The sequence below is a fragment of the Heptranchias perlo genome, chromosome 2 (assembly GCF_035084215.1).
Source record: "Heptranchias perlo isolate sHepPer1 chromosome 2, sHepPer1.hap1, whole genome shotgun sequence".
NCBI classification, from domain to species: domain Eukaryota; kingdom Metazoa; phylum Chordata; class Chondrichthyes; order Hexanchiformes; family Hexanchidae; genus Heptranchias; species Heptranchias perlo.
The window spans coordinates 18,186,753-18,201,036 of NC_090326.1; the positions used below are offsets into that span (position 1 = coordinate 18,186,753).

Consider the following 14,284-nt stretch of genomic DNA (forward strand, 5'->3'; position numbering starts at 1 on the left):
TTTCAGGAGCATCTTAATGGAGGAGAGAGAGGTAGAGTGATGGGGAGGCTGAATCTCCCCAGGCGTTGTTCCAGAAGATTCAAACTCACACAAGAGCAGATTAAAATTTGACGTGCACAACTAACGGGAACTAATTTCTGTGAACCAACAAACCAATTACCCAGACTGTAGGAGTCGCTGTTAAGAGCATGGAGATGTGAAAAAAGCAATCTGACAAGAGTTTCAGTTTATTAGGTTTAAGCCTATAGGATAAGTTTTACATCTGCAGACGCTCAACGTGGAGCCTTTGCCCTCCCTCTCTCTGTAACCTCCTCCAGCCCTACACCCCTCCCTATCTCCGTAACCTCCTCCAATCCTACACCCCTCCCTATCTCTGTAACCTCCTCCAGCCCTACACCCCTCCCTATCTCCGTAACCTCCTCCAATCCTACAACCCTCCCTATCTCTGTAACCTCCTCCAGCCCTACACCCCTCCCTATCTCCGTAACCTCCTCCAATCCTACACTCCTCCCTATCTCTGTAACCTCCTCCAGCCCTACACCCCTCCCTATCTCCGTAACCTCCTCCAATCCTACACCCCTCCCTATCTCTGTAACCTCCTCCAGCCCTACACCCCTCCCTATCTCCGTAACCTCCTCCAATCCTACAACCCTCCCTATCTCTGTAACCTCCTCCAGCCCTACAACCCTCCCTATCTCTGTAACCTCCTCCAGCCCTACAACCCTCCCTATCTCTGTAACCTCCTCCAGTCCTACACCCCTCCCTATCTCCATAACCTCCTCCAGTCCTACAACCCTCCCTATCTCTGTAACCTCCTCCAGTCCTACAACCCTCCCTATCTCCATAACCTCCTCCAGCCCTACAACCCTCCCTATCTCTGTAACCTCCTCCAGCCCTACACCCCTCCCTATCTCCGTAACCTCCTCCAATCCTACACCCCTCCCTATCTCTGTAACCTCCTCCAGCCCTACAACCCTCCCTATCTCCATAACCTCCTCCAGCCCTACAACCCTCCCTATCTCTGTAACCTCCTCCAATCCTACACCCCTCCCTATCTCTGTAACCTCCTCCAGCCCTACAACCCTCCCTATCTCCATAACCTCCTCCAGCCCTACAACCCTCCCTATCTCTGTAACCTCCTCCAGCCCTACAACCCTCCCTATCTCCATAACCTCCTCCAGCCCTACAACCCTCCCTATCTCTGTAACCCCCTCCAGCCCTAGAACCCTCCCTATCTCTGTAACCTCCTCCAGTCCTACACCCCTCCCTATCTCTGTAACCTCCTCCAGCCCTACAACCCTCCCTATCTCTGTAACCTCCTCCAGTCCTACACCCCTCCCTATCTCTGTAACCTCCTCCAGCCCTACAACCCTCCCTATCTCTGTAACCTCCTCCAGTCCTACACCCCTCCCTATCTCTGTAACCTCCACCAGCCCTACAACCCTCCCTATCTCTGTAACCTCCTCCAGATATACAACGCTCCCTATCTCTGTAACCTCCTCCAGCCCTACAACCCTCCCTATCTCTGTAACCTCCTCCAGTCCTACACCCCTCCCTATCTCTGTAACCTCCACCAGCCCTACAACCCTCCCTATCTCTGTAACCTCCTCCAGATATACAACGCTCCCTATCTCCGTAACCTCCTCCAGTCCTACAACCCTCCCTATCTCTGTAACCTCCTCCAGCCCTACAGCCCTCCCTATTTCTATAACCTCCTCCAGCCCTACAACGCTCCCTATCTCTGTAACCTCCTCCAGCCCTACAATTCTCCCTATCTCTGTAACCCCCTCCAGCCCTACAATTCTCCCTATCTCCGTAACCCCCTCCAGCCCTACAATTCTCCCTATCTCTATAACCTCCTCCAGCCCTACAACGCTCCCTATCTCTGTAACCCCCTCCAGCCCTACAACCCCCCCTATCTCCATAACCTCCTACAGCCCTCCCTATCTCTGTAACCCCCTCCAGCCCTACAATCCTCCCTATCTCTGTAACCCCCTCCAGCCTACAATCCTCCCTATCTCTGTAACCTCCTCCAGATATACAACACTTCCTATCTCTGTAACCTCCTCCAGCCCTACAACCCTTTGAATTCTCTGTGTTCCTCCAACTCTGGCCCCTTGTGTATTCCCCACTTCCTTCGCTCCACCATTGACGGTTGTGCCTTCAGCCGCCTATGCCCTAAGCTCTTGAATTCCCTCCCTAATCCTCTCCGCCTTCCTCTCAACCTTTATAACCCCACATAAAACCTATTTCTGTGACCAAGCTTTTAGTCATCCCTCCTAATATCTCCTTCATTGGTTCGCTGTCAATATTTGTCTGATTACGCTCCTGTGAAGCGCCTTGGAATGTTTCCTATGTTAAAGGCGCTATATAAATGCAAGTTGTTGTCTGCTGGGAGCGCATATCGAGAATTCACGAGTGCAGCCATTTAAACTAATCTAAGGCCCGTGTATAAGATCAGGCTCATCGTGAAAATTGTCTGGCTCATCAAGCTGAATTTGGAGCTGGAATGTGGCAGAAATCTCATGTAGAATTGCATAGAAAGTACAGCACAGAAACAGGCCATTGGCCCAACTGGTCTATGCCGGTGTTTATGCTCCACACGAGTCTCCTCCCACCTTACTTCATCTAACTCCCACCAACATATCCTTTTATTCCGTTCTCCCTCATGTGTTTATCTAGCTTCCCCTTAAATGCATCTATACTAGTCGCCTCAACTACTCCATGTGGTAACGAGTTCCACATTCTAACCATCGTCTGGGTAAACACAGGACTACTTCGACAACAGACCCAAGTGTTTTCATGGATCTCGTCGTAACTTCACGTGAAAGCACTTTCTTCAGCTGTAGAAAATAACAAAACTCAGAAATAAACACTTCAGCTCCCATTGCTAGAAGTTAAAGAGAATCCCCCAAATGACAGAGGCATCTATGTTCTGAATCAGCCTTCAAGTTCAACTTCAGATTATCCTTTTGTTTTTTTTAAACCCGTCTGAACTGCTTGATCTGATTGTTTTAATCTATTTAGTCTGTGATGGATTTCACTGCATTACTCGAAGTTTGTGATTAATGATAAGGATCACAAGTTGAGGTACATATTTGTCAACTGTCCTTGTGTTGGGTGTGACTGGGACACACACAGTAAGTGGAAACCAGATACAGAGCAAATTCCAGTCAGAACTAGAGACTGGAGAATGGCAGACAGAGGAAGGGGGAAGGGGGAAGGGGGAAGGGGGTGGGGGTAGGAAACAAGATAGGGTACGGTAATGTAGTGGTTATATTACCAGACTAGTAATCCCAAGGTCTGGACTAGTAATCCAGAGAGTGTGAGTTCAAATTACAGCCATGGCAGTTTGAGAATTTTTTAAAATCTGCAAATAAAAAGCTGCTATCAGTACAAATGACCATGAAGTGGGGTGCGGTGGTGTAGTGATTATATTTCCGAACTAGAAATCCAAGGAACATGAGTTCAAATCCCAATTGGGAACTTGAATTAAGTTTTAAAATACCTGAAATAAAAAGCTGGTGGCAGTAAAAAGGTTTGTTGTAAAAATCCAACTGGTTCACTAATCTCCTCTAGAGAAGGAAACCCGTTGTCCTTGCCTGGTCTGGGCCTACATGTGACTCCAGTCTCACACCAATGTGGTTGACTCTTAACTGCCTTCTGAAGTGGCCTAGCAAGCCACTCAGTTGTATCTAACTCAGGGCAACTAGGGATAGGTAATAAATGTCCATAAAAGAGTGGAGCGGGGGAGGTGAGGGAAAGGAGTTAGAGAATCTTAAAATTAAAATCAACAGATCACAAGAAAAGTAAGTGCGTTTTTTGTTAATGTACTGCCAACAGCAAGCTGTGACACCAGGTACAAGTGGTTCATTTTCCTGCATCTAATTTGGAATTGGAAAGCTGTAAGAGGCAAGAATTTTTTTGATTGTTCAATCAGAAAATCACGATGTCTTTAAAATCACCATATGCCACAGCAAGACTTTCCATTAACAAAACAAAAAGAATTTGCATTTATATAGTGCCTTTCACAACCTCCCAAAGCGCTTTACAGCCAATTAAGTACTTTAGAAATGTAGTCACTGTCGGAATGTAGGGAACGCGGCAACCAATTTGTACACAGTAAGGTCCCACAAACAACTTTGCGACAATGACCAAATAATCTGTTTTTAGTGAAGCTGTTTGAGGGTTAAATGTTGGCCAGGGCACCAGGGAGAACTCCCCTGCTCTTCTTCGAAATAGTGCAATGGTTTTTTTTTAAGTCCACCTGAGAGGGCAGTAGGGGCCTCAGTTTAACATCTCATCCCAAAGACAATGCAGCACTCCCTCAGTACTGCACTGGAGTGTCAGCCTTGATTTTGTGCTCAGGTCTCTGGGGTGAGACTTAAACCTATGACCTTCTGACTCAGAAACAAGAGTGCTACCACTGAGTCACGGTTGACGCTGTTGCAATATCTTGTAAAATGTGCGAATATGGATTTTTTTTTCTTAACATGTTTATTGCTGAACTGTGGATGTCTCTAAAAATGGACTAATGAAAATTAGCAAAAAGTTTCTGAGAAAAGCTATTTTTGCTTATTAAGGCCTTGTCAACTTTAATTAAGAATGCATGCAGTGTTCTGTAGCTATCCGGGCAGATCAAAAGTGAGTATAGCACAGCCTTATTATAAGGGGATCTCGGAGTAGTGTGCTCCCACTGATAGAGCTACTAGTTATTGGGTCCCTGCAGCTCCAGTTCGACGCCTCGTGCTCTGTGATTGTGATCAGGGATGTAGGAAGGGGGAGAGGAGGGGTTTTCAAACATGCCCCAGAGTCTCTATAATTTTTTTCTTTATAATTTCTTTTGAAAGAACATGCCTCAGATCACTCGATAGAAACACAGAAACAAGGGGTGTTCTTCCAGAGCTGATCAGTTTTGCAATTCGACCACTGAATGCCCATTAGTTGGGCTTGTGCTTCACAATATTCACCGGAATATTGTGGTGAATCGTAGCAAAGTTATCAACAGATTTGACTAACAGGACTATTTTTTCTTTTCATTTGCTTTATTTGTATTGTTAGATTAATGGAAGTAACCTAACAGTTGATGTTTCCATTTGAACCCAATTGTGAAAATTCTATTTGAAAAATATACCCTTTGATGTAGTTTTGTTTGTTCTGGCTAACTCATATCTAAACACCACCCTCCCACCCCCAAAATAAACCCGGTCTACATCACTGGTTGTCATGTATGGTACCGGCCCATTCAGTGGGGGTGTACTCGTTGCTCTCGGCCCAGCCTGGCCCTACTCACCTCCACCTCTGTCCTGGGCCCACCTACTGCTTCTCACTCTCTTCTGCTTCCCTGTCTCATGTCACTGATCATATTTGTGGCAGTGGACGGAACAGAGAGATAGAGAGAGAGAGCAAGAAAGGAGAGGGCATGAGAAAGGAGAGCGAGAAAGGAAAAAGAGCGAGAAAGGAGAGAGAATGAAAAAGATAGATAGTGAGGTTCACAACCTCAGGACGTCCCAAAGTGCATTACAGCCAATAAAGTACTTATGAAGTGCAGTCACTGTTGTAATGCAGGAAACGCGGCAGCCAATTTGTGCACAGCAAGTTCCAACAAACAGCAATGAGATAAATGACCAGATGATCTGTTTAAGTGATGTTGGTTGAGGGATAAGTATTGGCCAGGACACCGGGGAGAACTCCCCTGCTTTTCTTCGAAATAGTGCCATGGGATCTTTTATGTCCACCTGAGAGGGCAGATGGGGGTTCGGTTTAATGATTCAACTCAAAGACGACATCTCAGACAGTGCAGCACTCCCTCAGTACTGCACTGGAGTGTAATTCCAGATTTTGTGCTGAAGTCTCTGGAGTGGGACTTGAACCCACAACTTTCTGCCTCAGGTGAGAGTGCTATCAACTGAACCAAAGCTGATATTTATCCCTCAACCAACATCACTAAAACAGATTATCAGGTCATTTCTCATTGCAGTTTGTGGGACCTTGCTGTGTGCAAATTGGCTGTCCTATTTCCCCGCATTGCAACAGTGACTGTACTTCAAAAAGTACTTCATTGGCTGTAAAGCGCTTTGGGACGATCTGATGTCGTGAAAAGTGCTTTATAAATGCAAGCCTTTCTTTCTTTCTCCTTTCACTTGTGTCTAATTTTGTTAAAGATACTGGAACGCGGAAAATATGTCCCTTTCGATCCACTGTGATTCACTTATGATGGAGCGCAGGAGTCAGTGCTGTTAACATCAACCCTCTTTTTAAGGCAGTAGGGAAGAGCATTAAAGCAAATTCTCATTTCAAACATGGCCAAGATTTGAATATTTGTAAACTGTTCTGAACCGCCTAACCCTTTAAAGTCAATTGTGTGGGCGTAAACAAAGGAAGAAATCTTTAGCTTTAGTGTTCCTGGCAACATGTAGCCCAACATAGACCAGATGCTTCCTCGCTTTGTTGGGCCTGGTGACAGGCTGGTACCAGCTACTGGCGTTTGACAGGAAGTGACTCAGATAGGCATTCTTGTATTGTTTCTTAGATCTGTCCAAGTTCTCTGGTTGGACGAGTGAGTGGGTAGGTAGGGCAGGGAATTGGAAAAGAAATGTCATTCCCTGCTGGTCTAGAACAGGGATAAACCAAATTTCCATGATGGTTGAGCATTTAGAAACTGGTCTGATTTTTTTCAGGGGTGAAGGCAGATGAGGACTATCTGATTTTAAACTGATCCAAATCCCCAAATAACCTGAATGGTCTCCCACAACAGTAGAGTTTAGAAGGTTAAGGAATGATTTAATGAGGTCTTTAAGGTGATAAAAAGATTTGATAAGGTAGATACAGAGAAGCTGTATCCTCTGGTGCGGGAATCCAGAACAAGGGGGCACAATCTTAAAATTAGAACTATCCCATTCAAGGGCTATGGAACCAAGGCAGGGAAATGGAGTTGAGATACAGATCAGCCATGACCTGATTAAATGGCGGAACAGGCTCGAGAGGCTGAATGGCTCCTCCTGCTCCTAAGATTCCTGGGTGCAGGCTGAACTTGGCCCTCCCCCTGGGAATCCACGAACAGCATTAAACGGGTCCTCAGTCAATGCGATCTGGGGTCACTGCCTTTTTTTCTGATCTTTTCACCAGGGGAACTGGGCGTTTCCAGGGGGACCAGGACCAGGAAAATCGACCCTTAGATTTGCACAAACTTGGCTGATGTCGAAAGAAGATCTCTACAGAATCTTTACATCACTCGCCCCGCCTGATTTCACTAACCTCAATATCCTGGAGAATTGGAAAGGAAAATGCGAGCACTCTATTTCTACAGGAACATTTCAGGCTGTATTCCAGTTAAGAGGAATTTTTTCTGGCTCCTGAATGGGAGGGTTTTGTTCCTCAGGCATCGATACCTTGCTTAGGTCAGAAAAATAGGGACAGAGACCCAGACTCCAATTCCATTGCTCTCCTGGCTAGTCTCTCACTTACCACCCTCCGTAAACCTGAGCTCATCCAAAACTCTGCTGCCCGTATCCTAACTTGCACCAAGTCCCGTTTGCTCATCACCCCTGTGCTCGCTGAACTACATTGGCTTCCAGTCCAGCAACACTTCGATTTTAAAATTCTTATCATTGTGTTCAAATCCCTCCATAGCCTCGCCCCTCCCTATCTCTGTAACCTCCTCCAGCCCTACAACCCTCCAAGGTCTCTGCGCTCCTCCAATTCTGGCCTCTTCCGCATCCCTGATTTTCATCGCCCCACAATTGGCGGCCATGCCTTCAGCTGCCTAGGCCCTAAGCTCTGGAATTCCCTCCCTAAACCTCTCCACCTCTCTCTCCTTCTTTAGGATGCTCCTGAAAACCTACCTCTTTGACCAAGCTTTTGGTCACCTGTCCTAATACCTCCTTATGGGCTCAGTGTTAAATTTTGTCTGATAACGCTCTTGTGAAGCATCTTAGGATGGTTTACTGCATTAAAGGCGCTATATAAAAGCAAGTTGTTTTTGCTCAGGCATTCCCAGGGAAAGGGCAGAGTTCTGCCATTCTTCACATCAGCTCAGGAAACAAGACTTTTAAAGGCATGATCCAGTCCACAGTCTAGGTCCACTCTCTCACACACACACATGGGTCACTGGATAGTGAGCAGCAAGGGGAATCCTGGGTTGGATTTTTACCTCTCTATCCCAGGGGCATTCATGCAATGGGAACCTCCCTACTGTCATTTTGACTAACTCAACATGGGATGTGAATCTAACCCACAACCTTCCTGGTTTCTATGGCGCAGTACCACACTAGTCTATACAGTTACCAACTGAGCCAATGAGTGGGGCTGGAATAAGAGAGGTTCAACTGGATGTAATATTGATAAGCACAAGATGATACTTTAATTGATATTAAGAATGCTATCAAGTGTCTGCTTGGCTCAGCAGCCTCATCTCTTAGTCCGAAGTTCATGGGTTCAAGCCACATCCAAGACTTCAGCCCATAATCTAGGCCAACAGTGAGGAAGTTCTGCACTGAAAGCGGTGCCGTCTTTCAGATGAGATGTTAAACCGAGGCCCCTTGTCCGGCCTCTCAGGTAGAAGTAAAAGATCCCATGATGCTACTGGAAGAAAAGCATGAAAGCATGGGCCAATACTTATCCCTCAATCAACACCGCCTGAAACAGATAATTTGGGGGAAAAAAATTGGATAAGGGCCGTTTTTGGGCATAGGTAGCGTGATGCACTATTACCCCAAGCCCAATGGTCCCTGCGCAGGCAGAATGTGAGTTCCGGCCTGAGTGCTAACCTGCAATCAGCATTCCATTCCAGGCCATTCCAGGCCTTGCCATGTGGAATCAATGCAATTTGCACTTTCCACCAGCAGGGGGAACCCAATCTATTAAAGGGAGGATGTTTCTTAGAAATCTCTTAAAAGTAGCTGGTACCTCTTATTTGCTGAAAATAACAGTCTACTGTCTGCACAGAGTCTGAACGGAGATCAGCACCAATGTTCTCTGCTGATGCACTAGAGACCTTGGTGCAAGAGGTGGACAGAAGGAGGGACATCCTATATCTGCAGGGGGTGGATGGGCCCTCCAGACATATACCCAAAATGCAGTGGGAGGCAGTGGGGGGATGAAGTCAATGCCAGGCGCACAGCATCATGAACATGGATGCAGTGCAGGAAGAAGTTCAATGCTTCGACATGAGTAGTCAAAGTGAGTGAGGTCAACTGTCAAGAGGCGTCTCCTACCAACTGCACCACACACTACACCCCCCATCACCCACATACCAACAAACTCTTTCCATCAGTACTCAACTCTTCCAATCAGATGCTTCCTCTCACCCTTACACATTACCACAGTTTCAAGCCGTCCACCCACAACTCACAGGCCACACACACTGGCAGCAATTCAACACGGCAGGCACATCACCCAGACACACATCCCGCAGTCTTGCAGGAGAAGGTGGCGCATATCAGGAGGCAGCAAGTGGTAGTGGCATTTATCCCCTTGAGCCTGTTCCACCATTCAATGAGATCATGGTGGACCTGTGACCTAACCCCATATACCCGCCTTAGTCCCATATCCCTTAATATCCTTGGTTCACAGAAATCTATCAATCTCAGATTTAGAATTCATAATTGAGCTAGCATCAACTGCCGTTTGCAGAACAGCGTTCCAAACTTCTCCCACCCTTTGCGTGTAGAAGCATTTCCTAAATTCGCTCTTGCATATCCTGGCTGTAGGTGTTAGGTTATGTCCCCTAGTCCTAGTATTCAAGCATAGGAGACCTCCAAAAACAGTTACAAATGTCTCAGCAGCCAGAAGCAATAATCCAGCCACTAACCTGTAAATCCTGCATGGTCCCTTTAAATAGCGCTGGTGGGGGGTCCTCCAGGCACTCTGACAGGTTCAGATGGTCGGTGTTAAGACTGTGTGTTGAGTTGAGCGTTAAGTCCCAAAATGCTGTCTATCACTTTAAATCAGTTGTAAACAATTTTACAACACCAAGTTATAGTCCAGCAATTTTATTTTAAATTCACAAGCTTTCGGAGGCTTCCTCCTTCCTCAGGTGAACGAAATGAAACGGATTTCATTTCGTTCACCTGAGGAAGGAGGAAGCCTCCGAAAGCTTGTGAATTTAAAATAAAATTGCTGGACTATAACTTGGTGTTGTAAAATTGTTTACAATTGTCAACCCCAGTCCATCACCGGCATCTCCACATCACTTTAAATCAGCGTTGCACACTGATTGAAGCTATTTTCTCCCTACTTTACACGATTCCAGCATTCCTTATCTGCGCCTGTTCCAAGATGGTGTCTGGCGCACGTCACGCTGGAAACGTGCGTGCGCAGCCAAGATGCCATCTTTAATGTTGGAGAGGCCATGTAGCGCCGAAACAACGAGCGCTACACAACTCAATTTAGCACCCCAAATCTCAATGCTGCTTGTGGGATCTTGCTATGTACAAATCGGCTGCCATGTTTCCCTACATTACAACAGTGACTACAGTTCGGAAGTAATTCATGGGCTGTGAAGCTCCATGGGATATCCTGAGAGAAGTGCTGTATAAATGCTCGTTCTTTTTTAATCAGGCAACGCAAGTTTACAGTACTATGAACAATTCCAGACATATATGCAAATCAACCACAAACAGATTTTTCACTTAATAAGAAAACAACAATGTTCCAATTGCTGCACGATTTTATTGTTGTTTATTTCTTTTGGCACTTCCCTTTTTGTCGTCTCAATGACACTGCTGCCTTGTAATTGTTTGCACAAGGCAATTGTACATGTTCAATAATTAATTTAAGGTTTCCATTTCATGGGTATGACTAGTCATTAATTCTAAAGTAGGAATAAAACATTTTCCTCCTTCTTACAATAAATAAATACATATTCCAACATGGAATTTTCACTATTTTCACACTGACGAGATTACAGGTGTCAGACTTGACTCAGTGGTAGCATTCTCGCCTTTGAGTCACAAGGTTGTTGGTTTAAGTGGGAGAACCTTCACTACATGGGCTGCAGTGGTTCAAGGCGGCGGCTCACCACCATCTTCTCAAGGGCAATTAGGTTTGGGCAATAAATGCCGGCCTTGCCAGCAACGCCCACATCCCATGAACGAGTAAAAAAAAAGTGCCACTCCAGAGACTTGTACTCAAAATCTAGGCTGACACTTCAGTGCAGTACTGAGGGACTGCTGCATTGTCGGAGTTGCTGCCTTTCGGATGAGACGTTAAATTGAGGCCCTGTCGGGTGAATGTAATAGATCCCATGGGACTATTCGAAGAAGAGCAGGGGAGTTCTCCCCGGTGTCTGGCCAATATTTATCCCTCAGCCAACATCACTAAAACAGCTTATCTGTTCATTTATCTCAATGTTGTTTGTGGGATCTTGCTGTGTGCAATTTAGCTGCTGCCTTTCCTATATTACAAAGGTGACTACACTTCAGAAAAGTACCTCATTGGTTGTAAAGTGCTTTGGGACATCCTGAGGTTGTGATAGGCGCTGTATAAATTCAAGTCCTTTTCTTTCCTTTTACAAATAACGTACTTCAGGATTCTGAGGGAAAGGTGTAAAGGGAGGTTTCTTGAGTGAACGTCCCCTCGTTCTCCCCATTTTCTGAATGTAATGGAACCTTTCACATCCACTGGTATATCCACTCACAACTTGTTTATACTGTGGAAATATCCCACTAGCAGCAATTCTGCAACGTGCCAGTGATCTGAATTAGTCCTGTTTACATCCAGCGTCTGGAATTCAGAGCAACACCAAAACAGCAACAGGTGAGTAACTCAACTGCATCTTCAAATTTCTGACCACAGACCTTTGTTGCTGTCGGAGGAGGGAGGGATGGGGAGAGGAAGGGAGAGGGGGAGGGAGTGAGGGGGAGGGGGTGAGGGGACACCTTTGCAAGCCAACAGTACAAAAAAACAACAATACTGGCCTGTGTGGGTGAGCTGAGAGATCAGCCTCCTTGCAGCCAGAATAAAAGGGTGCCAAGCAGTGTCTAGTGGCAGCAATGACACCCATTTATATTTTCCACCATCAGTGCATGGCAAAACCACTTCACCAGCTTAGCATTTGCTGCATTCCACCTTTGACCATCTGGCATAAAGCATCGTGAAAAGCAACACTTCTTGGGAGTGGCTTTCGGGGTAGATTTTACAAATTTGTACTGCTGGCACTAAGCTTTGTGAGGCCGCAAGTGCCCATCAGGACTCCGGGTGCAGAGTTCAGCTTGCCTAAACTAATAAAGCTGCCCTAATATCTCCTCCTTTGAGTCAATGTCAGTTTTTGTCTGATTATGCTCCTGTGAAATGCCTTAACATAGAAAATTTACGGCACAGAAGGAGGCCATTTGGCCCATCGTGTCTGTGCCGTCGGCCTAATCCCACTTTCCAGCACTTGGTCCGTAGCCTTGTAGGTGACGGCACTTCAAATGCATATCCAAGTACTTTTTAAATGCGATGAGGGTTTCTGCCTCTACCACCTTTTCGGGAAGTAAGTTCCAGACCCCCACCACCCTCGGTGAAAAAAATTCTCCTCAGTTCCCCTCTAATCCTTCTACCAATCACTTTAAATCTATGCCTCCTGGTTATTGACCTCTCTGCTAAGGGAAATAGGTCCTTCCTATCCACTCTATCTAGGCCCCACATAATTTATACACCTCAATTAAATCTCCTCTCAGCCTCCTCTGTTCCAAAAAAACAACCCCAGCCTATCCAATCTTTCCTCATAGCTAAAATTCTACAGTCCTGGCAACATCCTCGTAAATCTCCTCTGTACCCTCTCTAGTGCAATCATATCCCTCCTGTAATGTGGTGACCAGAACTGTACACAGTACTCTAGCTGTGGCCTAACTAATGTTTTATACTGTCCTAGCATGACCTTCCTGCTCTTATATTCTATGCCTCTTATATTCTACGCCTCTCAGTATCCACCCATTTATTGTGTACTCCCTTGCCTTGTTTGCCCTCCCCAAATGCATTACCTCACTGGATTGAATTCCATTTGCCACTTTTCTGCCCACCTGACCAGTCCATTGATATCTTCCTGCAATCTGCAGCTTTCCTCCTCACTATCAACCACACGGCCAATTTTTGTATCATCTGCAAAGTTCTTAATCATGCCCCCTACATTTAAGTCTAAATCATTAATTTATGTCACAAAAAGCAAAGGACCTAGTACTGAGCCCTGTGGAACTCCACTGGAAACAGCCTTCCAGTCACAAAAACACCCATCGACCATTACCCTTTGCTTCCTGTCACTGAGCCAATTTTGGATCCAATTTGCCACTTTCCCTTGGATCCCATGGGCTTTTACTTTTTTGACCAGTCTGCCATGTGGGACCTTGTCAAAAGCCTTGCTAAAATCCATGTAGGCTACATCAAATGCACATCGACCCTCCTTGTTACCTCCTCAAAAAAATTCAATCAAGTTAGTCTGACACAGCCTCCCCTTGATAAATCCACGTTGACTGTCCTTGATTAATCTGTACCTTTCTAAATGACAGTTTATCTTGTCCCTCAGAATTGATTCCATTCATTTGCCCACCACCGAGGTTAGGCTGACTGGCCTGCAATTACTCGGTCTATCCTTTTCTCCCTTTTTAAACAATGGTACAACGTTGGCAGTCCTTCAATACTCTGGCACCACGTCTGTAGCCTGGGACGAGCGGAAAATGATGGTCAGAGCCTCTGCTATTTCTTCCCTTGCTTCTTTTAACAGCTTGGGGTACATTTCATCAGGGCCTGGTGACTTATTTACTTTCAAAGATGATAAACCCCTTAATACTTCCTCTCTCACTGTGTTTATCCCATCCAATATTTCACTCTCCTCCTCCTTAACTACAATCTCTGCATCTTTTGTGAAGACAGATGCAAAGTATTCATTAAGAACCACATCTTCCGCCTTGGGACATTTTACTACATTAAAGGCTTTATATAAATCCAAGTTGTAGTTGTTGTTGCCTCACAGGATTTTCCATTCAGTCATGTAACAAAGAGAAATCGCGGGTAATTTTCAACCTCTCCGCCAGGGCGGTAACCTAACGGAACGGATTGCCACTCGTTCTAGAACCCGTTCGACTTTCATCCCATTGATTTGAGTGGAACGGAAATCAGCCGGGTTCTACAACAGGCGCCCGATTCGCTCCGCTAGGTTACTCCCCAGGCGGAGAAGTTGAAAAATGCCCCCCAAAGGAATAGTTTCGCCTCACCATTGCTGGAGGCTCTCCAAAGATATTTTGCAATATAACCAGGGACACTCTACTGAATTGGAATTCAAGGAGCAAGGAGTCAAGGGATTCAG

At 45.8% G+C, this 14,284-nt stretch overlaps 1 long non-coding RNA gene across 1 annotated transcript in view; it reads right to left on the reverse strand.

Annotated features, from left to right (window-relative positions):
* Positions 1 to 14,284, reverse strand: part of LOC137335483 (uncharacterized) — a 175,163-nt gene that overhangs the window by 9,203 nt on the left and 151,676 nt on the right. The gene's annotated exons all lie outside the window — the stretch shown is intronic.